We start from the raw sequence: 16,308 nt of genomic DNA, 5'->3' as shown, positions 1-16,308 counted from the left end.
CAGTCCTCTTCAGGGGTCGCAGCTGCACAGAGTCCTGATGTTGAAATGTGGAAAATGCTGCAGAACCTCTCACACTCAAAAGTCTTGCTGATGATCTCATTCAGTACTGACATGAAGAAGTGCAAACTTGGAGTTTCTAGCACTCTTTCTATGCTTTTCTACAGATATGAATGCAACATTGGGTTTCTCCTGTTTACCTTGAGAGACATGCCAGGATCTTGGTTTAGATGTTAGGAACTGACCAGGTTACACAGAAACAGAAAATAAAACTCTATATGAGGAATAAAAAACTAACCAGAAGGCCCATCCTGAATATAGAAGTGACTCTCCTTTTCACAGATGACAAGATGGACAAGGGGGAGAAAGAAGTGTCTGTCATTCAGTGAGGACAGCAAAGGACACCAAAAGCTGAACAATGTTTTCATTGTTTTAACACAAGCGCTGCTTCTCCACTGAAAGATCCAAATGACAAGGACACTGAGGGTTTCTTTCTCTTTGCCGTTTGTTTCCCTAGTAACAAATACACAAGCTGCACTGTTAGAATACCATCCTTTTCTCTATTTTTTTTTTTTAAGATAAAGACATGTCAAGGATGTATTCAGTGCTGGCAGTAGCAGGTTAGGGTTGCTTGTACAAATGAACCTCTGATACAGCGTGATGTACCTGACGGTACTGTGTGTAGTCCACTGAGTCAGTGAAATTACTTAAAACAAAAAGCGTGGAAAAATTATAAGCTTGCATCTCAATTTCTATGCTATTTAGATTGCAGAGTCATAGGGCAAAGTCTGCCTTTCACAGAAGAGCTCTGGTCTTCATTAGCAAAGCAGATTGCACGCTGCTACTACTAAATCCTATGTAGTGTCCTAATTATATCATAATCATCATCAGTAATATAATGCACACCATTTTAATGGGGCTGATCTTGACACTGACAGCTCTTGCCTGTGTTTTTGTTGTGAGCTCTGCATCATGAAACTTTTCTTTAAACATAATTCTTTAATACAAAGGGGTGGTGTTGCTGTTTCTTGTTAGGATTCTAACCAAGGGTACGGTCTGTAGTTCTGGACTTCGCTGGGCTATGGGAATGGGAAGAGATGGCATTGCAGTCATTGTCCATGTGGTTTAGCACATTAGAAATAGAACTGGTAGGTGAATTGTATCCAAAAACATACAAAACCATACTGAAAACAGGACAAACTCAAAATACGACAGGTACAGGCAGGAAAAACCAAGGCACCTAAACTGAGAAAAAAATGTCATCATCATTCCTTTCTTTACTTCTTCATTATAAGTCTCAAAAGTTTGGAGACTTTAACCAAATTAAAAAGAAAATCAATTTGTCTAAGAACTGTCAAGCTCTATGATCTCTTTTAGCTGGAAAAAGACTACTTAAGGAAAATTTTTTTTTTTAACCATAAAGAACTTTTTTCCTATATGGTTGACACAAATATGAGATTAGTAATGAAGAAAAAAAGACAAAAAAGTTTACTCTTCTTTTCCCAGTTACTCAGGTTTCTAACATTGTGTTCTCCAAGGAAAATAAATATGCATCTATTTTCTGGGACATGGCAGCAGCAGGCCTAAAGAGTATAATATTGAAATAACTGACAAAATTAATATAAAACTTATTATATAATATGAACATATAACATTACTAATTAATTGCAAACCAGCCTGTTACTAGTCATAAATTACATCGGTATTTGTCACAGGAGATTTACTTGTCTGGATCCTCATGAGTAGGGAGGTATTTCAGGTCAACAAATGAGTACCTTCCATTTGGGATGATTTTTGAAACCAGCAGAGCTAACTATTAAATGTACTACATATGCAAGATAAAGCCTGCAAACCCAGGAAAGATGGAAGCTATTGCTTCAGTGGATCAGGGAATATCAAGTGATATGCTCAGCTGTCCTAGACATGTCAAGCTATCCTCAAGTGGAGAGTAGGTAGAGGAATTTGTTTGGGGGCTGTGAATCAAACAAATCCGTATCATGATTTTTATATGATGTAGACATCTGCTCATATACATATAAATGGGTGTGAGGTAGAAAAGATTATGTTGCTCAACTCTAGATACCTAATTCAGGAGTATATATGTTCTCTGTAATCAAAGGGCTGAAATACACACCATCTGCAAAATCTGAATTGCTCTTTCAATCCCCACCGTCACCGTGGAGGTTCTACTTTTATCTCTTCTGTGACTTTTGAAATGAGCAAACCTAGATGTTAACTAAAGTTTTGTATTCTAATATTCAGACTGACAGATACAGGTGTCCTGTCCAAAGCGGGAAGTTCCCCAAGGAATTAGCCAGCATAGAAGCCCTTCAAGCTTCAGCATGTCTTAGTAGCCAGGGTCTTTTTGTTGCTGTTGATCTTGTTCGATATTTTTTTTCCAGTATTTGGTTTTATAATATTTAAATATCTACTTTCACTAGGAATTCTAGACCTTTCACTGCAGGATAACAGTAATAGGAACTTATAAAGGTTCAGGTTTTATTATATACTCCTTTTGATCTTTAAATGAAAATATAAGGCAAGCAAAAAGAATCATCTTTATAGAAGAGTAGTAATGAAAATGGTGATAATAAGTATAAGCAACAGTCATATACTGAGAAGTTAAATCAGTGCTTTGTGAGCCATAGAAAAGCAGAGATTAATTTTCTGTTGATGGATGTTTTGTGAAAACATGTTCTTCATACACTTGCCTATGTATGCAAAACAGTTGGCTAAAGGCAAGGATTCAAACTTCTTCTGGTTTAGGGTTCTTTGGTTTCTCTTTTCCTTTTTTTTCCCCTTCCTCCAAGAGGTGTGCTTCTCATCTTAAAACCTAAACTTATATTTGCATCCTCATTTTACATCCTGTCCAGATTAAGGCATCCAGCACAAGCATATTCTATCGTATCACAGATAACAAGGCCAAGGGGATTACTGTAATCACGTGGTATAACTTGCTGCAAGATCAAAACCATGTGACTGCTGATATTACTTGTCATTTAAACCAGAACATCTCTTAGAAAAACATCCTAGAACATCCTGTCTCTACAAATTGTGAAGTTCTTGTTCCAGTCATTAATTACTCTTGTTGAGCAATATATACATCTTATTTCTCCCTTGAACATGTTTAGTTTTATCTTTCAGCTGTAAGACTGAGGAGACAATTGGACTCTGTAGATAGAAGAGCAAGCCATCCATTTGAGTAATAGCATTTTATGAAGCTCATTTTTCAATTTCTAAATAGTTCTGTATCTCTTCTCAGATCCTTCCCCAAGTTATCCAATGATTTTTTGAGCTGTGGATTCCAGCACTGATTTTGTACCTATCAAGCACAGGACTGTTCTGTTCCTGTTTAGACTGATGATGGTATCTGTCTGTTTGGTTAATTGCAAGGCATTCAACTGATTCTTCATTAGGATCCCCAAAGGCATTTCAGAATTGCTGTTCCCACTTAAGAACTGAAATACTGGCCTATTCCCACCTTTCTTTCTAAGCAAGGAGAAAAAGCAAAGTTTAAAGCCCAGACAAGCCTTATGGAGGGGAAATCTTGATGAGTCTGTTATGTTCCCTGAATTACAGAAGGTGTTTCAGATACATCAGACACTGATTTTGGTTTTGTTTGGGTTTTTTTTCAAGTTCTAACACCTCTTGCAATAACTTACTGAGAACATGGAGTAAAGTTTCTCTAATAGCTTAAATGCAAATTAGATTTGAAAATCACTGATGTTTAACGGAATAGAAGCAAAATGGACTTTTAGGAAGGGACAACATCGTAATTTGTCTAATAAAAATGTTAAGCCACACCACAGACCCCATCCTGTAGATGTTTTTAGACAAGGCTAGATTGTATCATGGTAAGAAAATACATTTGTTACCATTAATCTGTTATTAATCCACCAGCCTGACAGAAACTATTTTAATACATTCAGCTGTTTGAATGAACAATATTTAAAGATAAAATGAATGCTACAGGTGTTTTGCTTGTGTCTTTCCTACAAGCAGAGCCATTGTGCAGATCATATGCAGATTATACAAACATATCCATTCTTAAGTGGAAAGAAGCAGGGATGTGATTGGCCTGTTCATAAATGCACTGACAGTTTAATGAAGACTTCCACTACTGAGAATGTTACTATAATGGGAAAGCAAGAAAAAAAAGTTAGCTAACTGATTGTAGAAACATTTCCACCTTGTTAGTGTTTTCAGCTGAATTGGTCCAGACATACCAAGTTAAAAGCTTGGCTACTTTCAGGAGGCATCTCTTGTCCAGAATGAGTAGCTAGTCAGCTGGATTTTCTCAGAGGTGAATCAGAACATAGGTTTCCTTAGTAAAACTATAGGGAAAAAAAAATCAGTACCTATTTTGATGAGGAGGACTGACTTCTTGTGGCAGCCAGCCCATTGTTTACAGGGCAGGATGCAACAGGGCAGGGTAAAACTTCAAGGCAACACACTGTTCTCTAGAATTACATGAAGACAGGTATTATTAAAAAGCTTACTGTTCTTTGCAGCATTGAGATGACTATACAAAGTAAAAAGTAATGTTGGTCATGGTAATTTTCTGTTGGAGAAGGACAAAAATCATTTGTTTTATTAGTAATATTAAAATTTATTGTAATTAGTAGAAGTCCAGTTTAACTTAGAATGGGAAGGAGAACACTGATAACAAGTAGAAAACATACATGTTTTGTAGCTGCTGGAACACAGGATTGTGCACTATAACTTGACACTGCAGGAAGGCCTAACTGATAAATTTTGTTTGAATAACTTATCTAAGAAGTGTCTAAAAAGATTGCTGGAAGGGGAATGTACAAAGCCCTGTCTTCCTGTCCTCACTAGGATCTTTACTGTATTAAATTCACTATGGTAGGTGCTGGAGCTGCCTCTGCTGTTTTATTACTTATATTAATAAACCTGATTCTGTGAGATTAACCCAAGGACCTTACTTGCCACCCTTTAATTTTTTCTTCCTTTTAATCTTTCCTTCTTTCTTCTCCTCAAGTAATTTAATTCTGTAAACTCCCAGAGAATGCAACTGAATCTAAAGACTAGTTTTATTTAGAGTCAAGAAGGAAGCATCACTGACTTATTTTTCTTGATCAGATTAGCTGTAAGAGTTTCATTTGTGGGTTGGAATGACATGTCTATGAATTCTGTACCCTAACTACTAGATATTTCTGGGCTTTGTTTTCTCCAATGCTGTCTCAGTAACTGAGATGCGAACAATCCTCTTAAAGCTGCTGCAGGATTTCGAGACAAAATAGCGTGGAACATTTTCTTCAGCTGGGAAGAGGTACCTGGTACTGTATTGGCTCCATCTTGTGGCTGGAACTGCACGGATTTTTTTTTTTTTTTGTAACGGGTTTAATCTTCCTACCATCATCCCTACATAAATATTGATTTAAAAAGCATGTGAACTTCCCTTATAACTTCTACAACAAATCAGCCAAATGGTTCTGGTAATAGAGAAGTAGGGAGACAGGTTAAATACAAGATTAGCTCAAGCAAGCATGTCTGTTTCCATATGTAACACTCTCGATCTTAGTATTTGATCACATCCTCCTTGTTACTGTTAGAGAAGCCTCAGCCAGGCAGTGAGAACAAGCGTCTATCAGTGCTTTTTAACTCCAGCCCGCACTGATGTTGCTGCGCACTGTTAACTTGGTGTGGCCAGTGAAGAAACTTGCCACTTACCTTCAAGGATTGCATAGAATTTCTGGCAAAAACCCACAGCACAGTGCTGTTTATTCTGGCTGCACTTTTTTCTTTTCTAAAACAAATATTTTATGACTGCTTGACCGTCCAAACCATGAACCCAGCATAGGAAAGGACAAAACACACAACAGAAACTATGGAAGGCTGCCAATACCCAGACTCCCTGACCATGTAGCTCAGCAAGTACCTTGTTGCTATCCCAGTTATGTAAGTTCATATTTTGGAGTATAGCACAACTATATATTTTCTTCAGACTGCAAAGACATGTAAGTAGTTCGCTTGCGGCATCTTCAGTGTTGGCAGCAGGAAGGCAGTGAGCTGACAGGGTATGCTGAATTTTCTGTTCTCTTACATATCAGATTGTATATTACTGGATAGAGCTTCTAGCACGCACATTAGGAATTACATTCATCTCTCTAAAAAGACTGTCGGAGATGCAAGATTGCAAAGAGCAAAAAAATACAAATGATGTTTCCAGATACTGGTGCAGGGTTGGTGACTGGGTATGTGACAGGATGAGGCCAGCTGCACACGTATTTTGGGAGGTTTAATAGAAAGACATATTCCCTGATCCATGTGACATGGGAACAAAGAAAGTGCCTGTTTCCAAGGAGTCGCAGGTCCCAGCAAAATGTGCCTGGCAAGAACAGTTTCTCTTGCTATGTCATATAGAGCATCCATGATATCCAAAGGCGACTGACAAAGCAACCTTACCTTGTAATGTAAGTGTCAAGCTAGAGCACATTCCATAGCTAGAATTCCATTTTATAGATACTGCAGACATGCTCAGAAATCTGAAAATAAGAGCAGGTTTGTAAGGCTGGCACATAGTGAGTTAAGAGGATCAAAGTCTGAGTCTTTCTGCCGTACATCATATGTGTTCCATAAATCACATTTGCTCATGGCTGCACTGCAGTTTTACATGAAGAATTCCTTGCTAGATTTTGTACCAAGAAAATACATTTGCATTAAATAAATGTGTCACTTGGTCAGAAGGCACCAAGCACACAGCACATACACATTGTGCTGTACTGTGCTGTACAGCTGCTGGATACTTACTCTGTTGTGCTCCAGTACTTACATGTTTGTCAAAGTGTTTTCCGAGCCTGGCACAGTCACCAGTGTACCTCGTGCTACAGAGAGGCAGCACAGGGAAGGGGACAGGAGAGGAATGGGGTGGCCAGGCTGTTGTAACCACAGCGTGGTTAGTGTTTTAAATGGCTGGAACAAGGGTGGGAGGAAGCTATAAAAGACTCTTATATCTGCTCAAGACAGCAGCATCCAACACTGAGCATGAAAGTTACCAGGCATATGTCATGGTGTGTAATAACAATTACTTAAAATAAAGACAGAGGTAATGCTGCTGCTTCACATTCTGCAGCATGCCAGGATAGAAGGTTGACTGGTAATACAGGGCTGAATGTAAATACTGCAATGCCATCTCAGTCAGTATCTGAGTTTTGTCTCTTATCGACACTGCCCATGGGGCTCAGTCTTCAGCATCTTTTCCTGCATCAGTGTATTCAAAAAACATTACATCAATGCTGGCACACTGTGCAAAATAACTGTCAAAGCTGTGCCTGCCCTTTGCTTTTACTGGGTTTTGCTTTTGTACTCCCTGGAATCTTTGTCAAGACCTTGTTTAGCCATCCTGTCTTCCAAGAGCTTAAAAAGTACCCACATTCCAGTGCCTTGCTTCTGACTTGTCTCAAACCTTTAGGCTGCAAAAAGAAAAGTCACCCGAGACCTCGGCATGGCCAAGGACAGGACCCACGCAGCTGCTATGAGAGGAGCACTCAAGCACAAGTCAATGTAACTCACATTTAATCACAAAAATGGTATCTGCTCTTTGCCAGTTCAAGGATTTATAGAGCAGCCAGAGCACCCGTGTGAGCAGGGCGTGAAGCAGTGCATGGAAAACCACTGCAAAGCTTTCTGAGTAGCTATGGAACCAGCAAGGTCCCCTGAGTGTCCCCAGAAACTTCTTGCAAGTCACTTTGCTGCTGCTATGAACAAAATTCTGCAATCCCTTGGACATTATTAGGAGAGAAAAACAGAGTCACCTGTAAGCAGGGCTTTTGAAACACAACAGTTCAGTAAAGTTAATGTTTCATGTTATCAAGCTACAGCACTGTTTTCTCTCAGGCCTTTATCTTGAATTGCTCCTTTGAAACTTCTGTCAGTATGTGCAGAGAGGGGTGCACGGGTACGGAGATCTGAAGAACAGATTGTACAAATTTTGACAACCACAACTACCATAATAAGCATCATTAATACTTAAATTAAGAAAGTACCTAATGCTTCACCTTGCTTCTATGCCTCATTCCCTAGCATAGAGGTGGTGGTGGTGGTGTGCTTTATTCATAGATTGGAATTGCTTGGACCCACACCAGAAGCTGAGGGAAAAAAGGGAAGAACGATCAAATCAGTCCCCACGCAAGAAATTATTGTTTTAAACCTAATTTCTACTGCCTTGCCCAGTTCCACTGTAGTGACTGTGAGACTCAGCCTGCTTTAAGTGACACACACATACCAACCAACACCAAACATCCCCCAAAGAACCCCAAAGCTACCATGGAAAAACATAAATTATCCCCTAACAGTTTGAGATGTGCTCCTGCTCTACATTGTCACAAGGTAAAGCCTCCGATAAACAACAGAGCCATCATTCTAGAGGCTTTATATGATCTTTTCAGGACACTCTAGGTATTATTATTATACGTTTTGCTTTCTAATGCCCACGTTTAACTGTCGTTCAGCAGGGTTTCTATATGAACGATATTCATGGCACCTTTCCACCAGCAGATGGCACGACTACAGACCATAAGGACTCCCAACAGTTCTACAGCCACTGGAATAGGGAGGAGAGCTTTGAAACACACAGCTTTAAGCTACTGTTACGCTTTTCTATTCCTTTTACCAGCTTTTATTTGGCTTTTAACGGAGGCAAGGTTTCCAGTAGGAGGCTGAATAAAAAGCATTATTACATCTTTTCTCGGGCCAGTTTTCTCTGTTCTTTTCCTCACTGGAGACGGTAGCCTTGGTGCTGAAAATCTTGACCCGTAGACAAGATTATTGGCGAAAATGACATAAAATAGCTTCTGATTTCTAGAACATAGATTGTCTTTACATGTAAAATCCAGTGCCTGTCACTGGGTGTTCGGATCATTCATACATTCAAGTAAAATCAAAATATACACGTGCAAGATTTCTCTGATTTGACACAAACATGTCAAAAATCCATGCTCATTGCGAGCGAATGCCAAGGTAATACCTGAACATCCTCAATAAGGACTTGAAGGGCTGAACTGCACTCTCCCAGTGAATTAATTGCTCTCGTTGTTTGAGGAGGTGTGTGGCAATTTGCGGATAGAAATGTTTATACAAGAAATGCCACAGGCTTAGCTGTTGCTGCCCACCTCTCCACCCACAAACCCTGCTGGGCTCTGATCACCACCGCACAATCTCTGTTGCATGCACAGATTTCATTCATCCAAGCACGTTGCTTCAGAAACAGTTTTAGTTTTGAGTACCTGTTCCTGGGGGTTTGTCAGAGCCAGCATTCAATAGCCAGCACGGACATGACATTTTGTTCTGAAAGGGTTGATTTGTTTGGAGTATGCTCATTCTTTGAACTAAGTGTTCGCTGGCTGTAAATAACCTCAGTGAATGCTTTGAGAACCTGTTTAATCCATGTTAAATGAAACTGGTTCCAGATAAATGTTTTCATGCAGTGTTTGCCTCTTAATTCACTTAAAAACCTTGAAAAGAATCAGGCTCCCAAAGACCATGTAACAGTTGCAGGGAAGGAGGTTTAAAGGGAAGAATAAGGGTAAGAATTACAGGAGCAATTGAAAGCTGAGAAGCAGAAATACCTACTAACTGAAAGTCAGGAGCAACACTGAAAGGTCATTTCTATCCTTCCAACTTTAAAGGACTGATTTGAATGGAAAGCAAATTTCATAACTACTTAATGAAAGTGTGCAAAGAAGTTGTAGTCAAAAAATACACGTTAATACAGCCACTTTCAACAGTCTGCCTATACGGCAGTAAATGAGGAAGAGCAGTGGTTGCCTGCATCATGAAAGGGCAAATTATTTGTTCTTTGCTTATTTGTTTGGCAGTATTTTAGCTCTGAACACAGCTGACACTTTTAGACAGCACTACAAAACGGGTTTTGGCTCCCCAGTTGCTTTTAAAAGAGTTACAACTTCTTGTTTTTCGCCTCCTGGGCAGTTTCAGGAGACCTCCAAACGACATACCGTGTGCCTGTCACTGGAGCGCCATAGCCCATCCCCTCTAATAACTGTGCTCACACTGCAGAGCATCAGGACAATTCCTTTTCAAGCCGAATACCCAAAATGTTTGCAAAGCGTGAGCAGTTTTCTAAAACCAGTTTCTTCCAAATTAGCTCTCGATGACTGCTGCCACAGCACACAAGGAAGGCAGGAATCTGCTCCAGTTCATCTTGCTGTCAACCCCATTGAACGAAACAAAGCAAGCACAGGCAAAGGTGCCTGCCAAGGGTTTTATGACTGTCTCATGAGGAAGCGTCATTTGCCTGTAATAAGCACCAACAGCTCTCACCAAACCAAAACCCGAACACCAAACTGATTGCAGAATTAAAGTTGGAGTGAGCTCTGCTTTCAAATGAATGGAAAGAGTGGAGAGGGAGAAAAATCTTATCAGTCACAAACATGCCATTGAAGAGCAGGTCTGCACCAACAGGAAAAACCAGGGCATGAAGCCAGAGGGACAGAAGAGAGAACTGCAGAGGAAGATTCCATAGAGGTATCCCAACAGGACGAACAGCATTAGGACCCTCTATTTCGAATATCCTGTTCCCATCCCACCTGCCCCAGCTTGGGCAGGCTCTTCCATGGCATGGAGCATAAGGGGCTTTACCTGTGCACACAAAAGATGTTGAGGGGAGGCTCAAGTAGCTGGCAATGACAAGTTGCTTGTCTCTGCAGGACTGCAGAAAATACAGCCATCTGATTACTTCCTGAAAGTATTCTGTACTAAAACATTCATCCCACAAAGAAAAGGCATGAAAAGCCTGAAACTTTACATTTCCTCTTCTGCTACACAGACCAGCGACAGGCCCTTCACAACACACACACGAAGGCAAATCATTCAGAAGAGCTTAACATCCGAGCGCTAATTAGATCTCCTGTTTCTAGACAAGGAAGGGAGCATTGTCCATGGACACATCCCCAGCAGCACCTGCCGTACCTTTGCTCTGGCCTGCACAGCCCTGGAGCCACGCAGCCTTTGTTTCTCCATTGCTGACAGCATGCCAGCCACGAAGGGAGCACAGCACAGCAGCCTGTCTGGGGTTTTTAACCAAAACACAGCACTTCGTGCTCTCTGCACAGGTCAGACCTCTTGCACTTTTTCCGCCACACTCTCAATTGCATAGGAAACAGACAGTGCTTTGCTAGAGCTGATAGGCTCCAAGGACAAAGCGCTGCCACAGCAACAGTTTCCTAATCAGCTCCCAACTGTAAATAACCTTGCGCTCTCTGCTTGCTACAGAAATTAAGATATTTACATTAAAACGTATTATTGCTCCACTGACAATCAGTTAACATAAGTGCTGATTTGCTGTCATCCAGCAAATTATACTGCAAAGTTACTGCCTAGAAATGATTGCTGTCAATGTTCTCTTTGCCTGAAGCCTGTTACCAGATTGCTGTGGAGGCTGCTCACTACAAGGTTCTTGTGAAAGCACCGACACCAGCTTTATGATCCCCAAGCGCAATGTGCAGGTCCTTCAGGAAAGCGCAGTTGAGGTTTACAGCTGAGGTAATGTCCCACATTTACAGAGCAGCACCACAAATAACTTGACCATGTGTTTACAGTAATTTTATTTACAAGTTACCACATGACACCTGTAGTACACTACAGTTTTTATAACACAATTAGCAGTAAAATAAGTCACATCTAAGAAGAGTAGGAGGCAGCAGAGAAAAATGTTCACAGAGAATGCAGAAAAGCCAGTCAGTTATAACTGAAAGTAGGTATTTTTCTATAGACTTTGAAAGCGAGGAGGAATATACATGTTGAGAAGAGCAAGTTCTTCAGCCCTGTTATTTCTACAGCATTAAGGTTTTTGTACAGTGACATATTAGTACGATGGATCTACACACTAGCAGTCAAATGCAAGTGATGGGGAGACAACTGTCCTAGGATCTTGCCCTTATGAGCACCCAGAAATGAAAAACAAAGCTTCCCTCTTTGAAGGTAAAGTTCTCCAGGGCTGGTTTACTTGCAGAGCCAGTAGCACAGAATTGCTGCTGGCGGGGCAGGAGGGACAGAACTTAAGACTAGAGAGTTCCCATGCATTGCATATTGCCTGCGTGGTCTTATCTGCTCTCGAGTTAAGTAGTTGGTGAGCAAAACCAGTTGCAGCATTCCGTAAGTCTTTTTACAGTGCCGTGATCTAATAAGGCTGAGCATAGCTTAGCAGAATTCCAAAATCAAGCAGAGAAAAAGGAGCCCTTCCGCCCTCTGATAATCCTTGGCTCTAACAATGCTGGTGTTGAGCCTGGGCCTTTCACAAGAGCAAAAGCGTGGAGGAGCAATTCCGGAGAAACACTCTAGATCTAGATGTATTCTGATGATAAGACTCAGAAGGAAATAAGCTTAATGCAGCATCAGGTACAACACTTTTCTGCTTCAAAGTACAGCAGCAGCTTCCAGAAAGCAAACAATTTTTATTCAGGGCCTTTTCTTTTCGCACCCAGACATCTTTAGCAGCCTGGAGCAACTGTCAATGCACTTGATCCATGCTAGTGGCTGGAAAGACAATGAAAATAAAAGCCGCACAGTAATAATTATTTCCACTACTAACTACACACAGGATATATTGCTTTTGGTACAATGCCATTTATTGTCACAAGAAGAAAACCAGTGATTAAGTTGAGCACACATGAATTATGCAGACCTTTGCCATGCTGGAACAACAGCGTGTTACACTAAAGAGAAATGTCACCAAGTCAGCTGTGAAAACAGCTTAATACAGCTCTCCCAAAATACCAAACATATGCTCAAAACTAAGTCTGTAAATTAAGTTTAGCTACAAAAGAATGCTTAAGAAATGACCACAAGTTTTTTTTCCTTAATCCCTCCAATTTTGTCTGCAGTGCTGCACTTATGCTGTTTGTGAGAGCAAACACACAATCAGAACATGTAGCTATAGCAGCATCAACAACAGGCATTTAAGTATTACTGAGTATGTAGCTGGCCTGCAGAAGCTTGTGTTCCCTCCACATCTGTGGCATACCTCATTAAAAAGCCTGCAACAGTATATACATGTATGAAAACTAACAAAATGCATTTCAAAACCACAGAATGCATTAAAAAGTCTGAAGTTTGAGCTCTTGAGTCTGTGATGCCTTAGGTACATGTTAGAGTATTTGTGAACTTTAACACTTCCAGGAACATAGAAAGATATTGTAGTCAAAATTTCCTTTCAAGTACTAGCTATGGCAATGAAGGGTGAACAAGACTTGACTAAAAAACCTTCCAGCTTCAGCGAGTCTCAAGCCAAAACACTGAATATTCAGCATTTTTGCATTTGCAGTTTTAAGGCAGAAAAACATCTTCAGAACAAGCCATTTAATCTTGGATCTAACAAAAATTCCCCAAATAAGCAAAGCAAACCACCAAAACCCCCCTAAAAAGTGCATCTCCAGTTTTGCAGTAATAGCAAAGTAAAAGAATGTCTATGGCATTCTCTTATAGCTTTGGGTTTTGGTGTGTGTGTTTTTTCCTAGAAAAGCCTGAATTTTGAAATAGTTTTTCAATGTGATGAAGCTTGGCAAGAGAGGGTGACATTTTCCATTGTTATTTCTGGGTTTTATGTTCAAGGGCAGCATTAACACCGTAAGGTGTAATTCAAATCCCTGCCTTAGCTGGTGCCATCCTGGGCATAGCAATGACTGACTGGCAGCAGGAGGGGTCACACTGCCCAACGCAGGCACCCTCCCCAAAGCCAGCAACTGTAACCAGGGCCCAGCTCTATGAAGCACAAGCTGTGTCCTTGGCTCAGCTTTACAGAAGAACAGGATAAAAAGCAAGCAGAAGTTGAGCTGTGAGGCTGGCTGTAATCTACAGCCATGAGAGATAAAGAACAGCGAGAACAAGAGTGAAGCCATGGAGTCAAGTCATAGCAGCCAAAGGACTTTGGAGGAAAATACCAACATGGAAAGTGTAGAGCCCTAAGGAAGGGAAGTGCTGCTGGAAAACAGAAACTCAGCGAGAGCAAAGGTCAGCCCAGTCGAGCAGTGGTGGAAGGAGATGTGGAGCAGCAGGACTTCAGGTGACAGCTAATGCAGTCACACAAACTCAGACTCACAAGGTAAATGGAAGTATTTTTAAGCTCTATTTATAGATGAGAAAATGCTGCAAACACAACGTGCTGTCAAGGTATTTCTTTCTCTTCTGGGAAACCAGAAATAAAATACTTTAGGGCTCCTTTTTCAGTCTCCATGTACAAACATGAGCTACCTCTGTACCAAGTAAAATGAAAAGCTAAAAGGACCACACATTTCTCTAGCACATGGATTAGATGGAAAGGAAAAGACCGTAAGAAAAATAGGCTCTGTATGTATGTGCTGAGGGGAAGATGAGAGGCAGTCTCAGGGAAATAAGAGGAAGCCTTCAGTATTCACAAGGTATTTAAAAATTTAGGGTCAAAAAGAGAAAAGTTTGAACCAGGTAATGTTGCGACTTCAGGCGGGAATTCCCAACAGCAACCAGGAAACTCAATGGATCTGGGTCTCATGCCACATCATGGCCAAATGCATTGGTCTTATGTTTAATTTTATACTGTCTTCCCAGAAATCCAGTCACCAGATCACACCCTGTGCTTCCAACAGGAGTCTCAGGAGAACTTCCAGTTTTCCTGCTTACCTCTTCACTGGATTTACATCAATTTAACTAATGGGATCAATAACCTGTTGTCTATCATCAGAAAGCTCATGTACCCTATAGAAGACTTTTAGAACAGACGTAACTTTGTTAGATCCAGCTTGAATAAGACAAAAAAGTAAATGTCACTAGCAAGACACACTGAAAAACCAAAGGTCTGGAAAGCACCTGAAGGAAAGCCAACAGAGTGATTTCTAAGGAGAGCAGGGTCACTGACCAATCCTCACCTCTGCCTTCCACGATCAGCCTTCACATGAGCATCCCATGAGTGGGGCCACATTTCTGATGAGGATGTGAACACTGGGTACCTGGCAAAGCACCAGGATCTGGGTTTGCAGTCACCAAAGCTGCCTTCAGAACTGGAGTTCTAGAACTCTTCTGAAGGTAGCTGAAAAGGTTCACGCATGGTGAAAGGACACATCAGATACCATCAACATGGCACGTATGTATCAATGCAATGAAGTCTGTAAGTCTTCTACATGCCTCAAATGGGTTTTGAATGGGTATTTTTTTTAACCCATTGCCAAGTGCTATTTAACAGAAAATAACAGAAAATGAAATGCGCACAACAGAGGCTGGCATCTTTAACCTGCAGAGGGAGTCCTGCAAAGCTTGATGCCATCAAACCTACACTAGCACCTTTTCAACAAACAGGGCTTAGGCTCAGAAGTGGTTCCTCACAAGCCGCCACAAGCATTTGGGTGCACCATGGCCCCACACAGGCAGCTCGGCTCCTAGAGCATTATGGGGGCTCTTGCAGACACAGGCCAGCTCTGTGGGTTTTGACTCCAACAGCTTGAGCATGCCTGTGCTGCTGGAAGCCTGCAGATAGAGAGGATTAGGTCCAGCTCTGGTGAAATACAGGAAATCAGCACATTTCAAACTAACCTTGCTTCAGTAAGGACTGCAAAAGCGTTATGTCAATCAGCAGCTTGTCAAAACCTCCACCGAGACAAGCTGCACTGTAGTCACACGTTGGAGTAACTCACTGAAGTACAAACTGCTGTCAATACAGCATTCTGCCAGGGGAACAAAGAAAGTGAGAGGCAGCTACAGTCAAAAACATCAGAACACGCATAAACCTACCTATGGTGAAACAAAATTCTGTAATCTTCTAAGGAAAAATTGCATTCTTTGATGTAAAAGCCAAAGAAGGGATGAAGATGAATCCTGACAAGCCCATTCTCGGACTTGTTGCAGACCTGCCAGTTGCAGCTAAGCAATCCTTCGTTTCAGGTCACGTTTTCGGGCTTTCATATAAACTAGAGAAGTTTCTAGCTGCCATTATCCAACTGCACCTTTTAACAGCTCAGTTCTTTGGCACAGTCTGATTTTATGCTAAAAAAAATAAAAATTCATTAAAAGCCCATGACAGTGATGCAAACTGAGCCACACTGCTCCCAGAAATCACAGGTCTCAAATCCCCGGCCTTGGGAGGAACCGTTCTGTAGTAAAATGAAAGCATTTGGTCTCTCAGGATTGCTCAGGTAATCATGTTCAAAACTTCACGGGAGCAGTGTGATAACTACACAAATACCCACGTTAAGAATGTCAAAAAAGCCTGTGACATCAGACACACTGGAATCCACATGGATTACTCTGCGCTCAACAGTTCAAAACCTTATTTCATAACTGTCTTGTATTGAAGATGAAGCATTT

Source organism: Neopsephotus bourkii, unplaced genomic scaffold (genome assembly GCF_033783945.1).
Source record: "Neopsephotus bourkii isolate Nb327-2 ecotype Australia unplaced genomic scaffold, CSIRO-AGI_Nbou_v1 NB_1542, whole genome shotgun sequence".
Classification (NCBI taxonomy): Eukaryota; Metazoa; Chordata; class Aves; order Psittaciformes; family Psittacidae; genus Neopsephotus; species Neopsephotus bourkii.
This window is presented reverse-complemented; position numbering follows the sequence as displayed.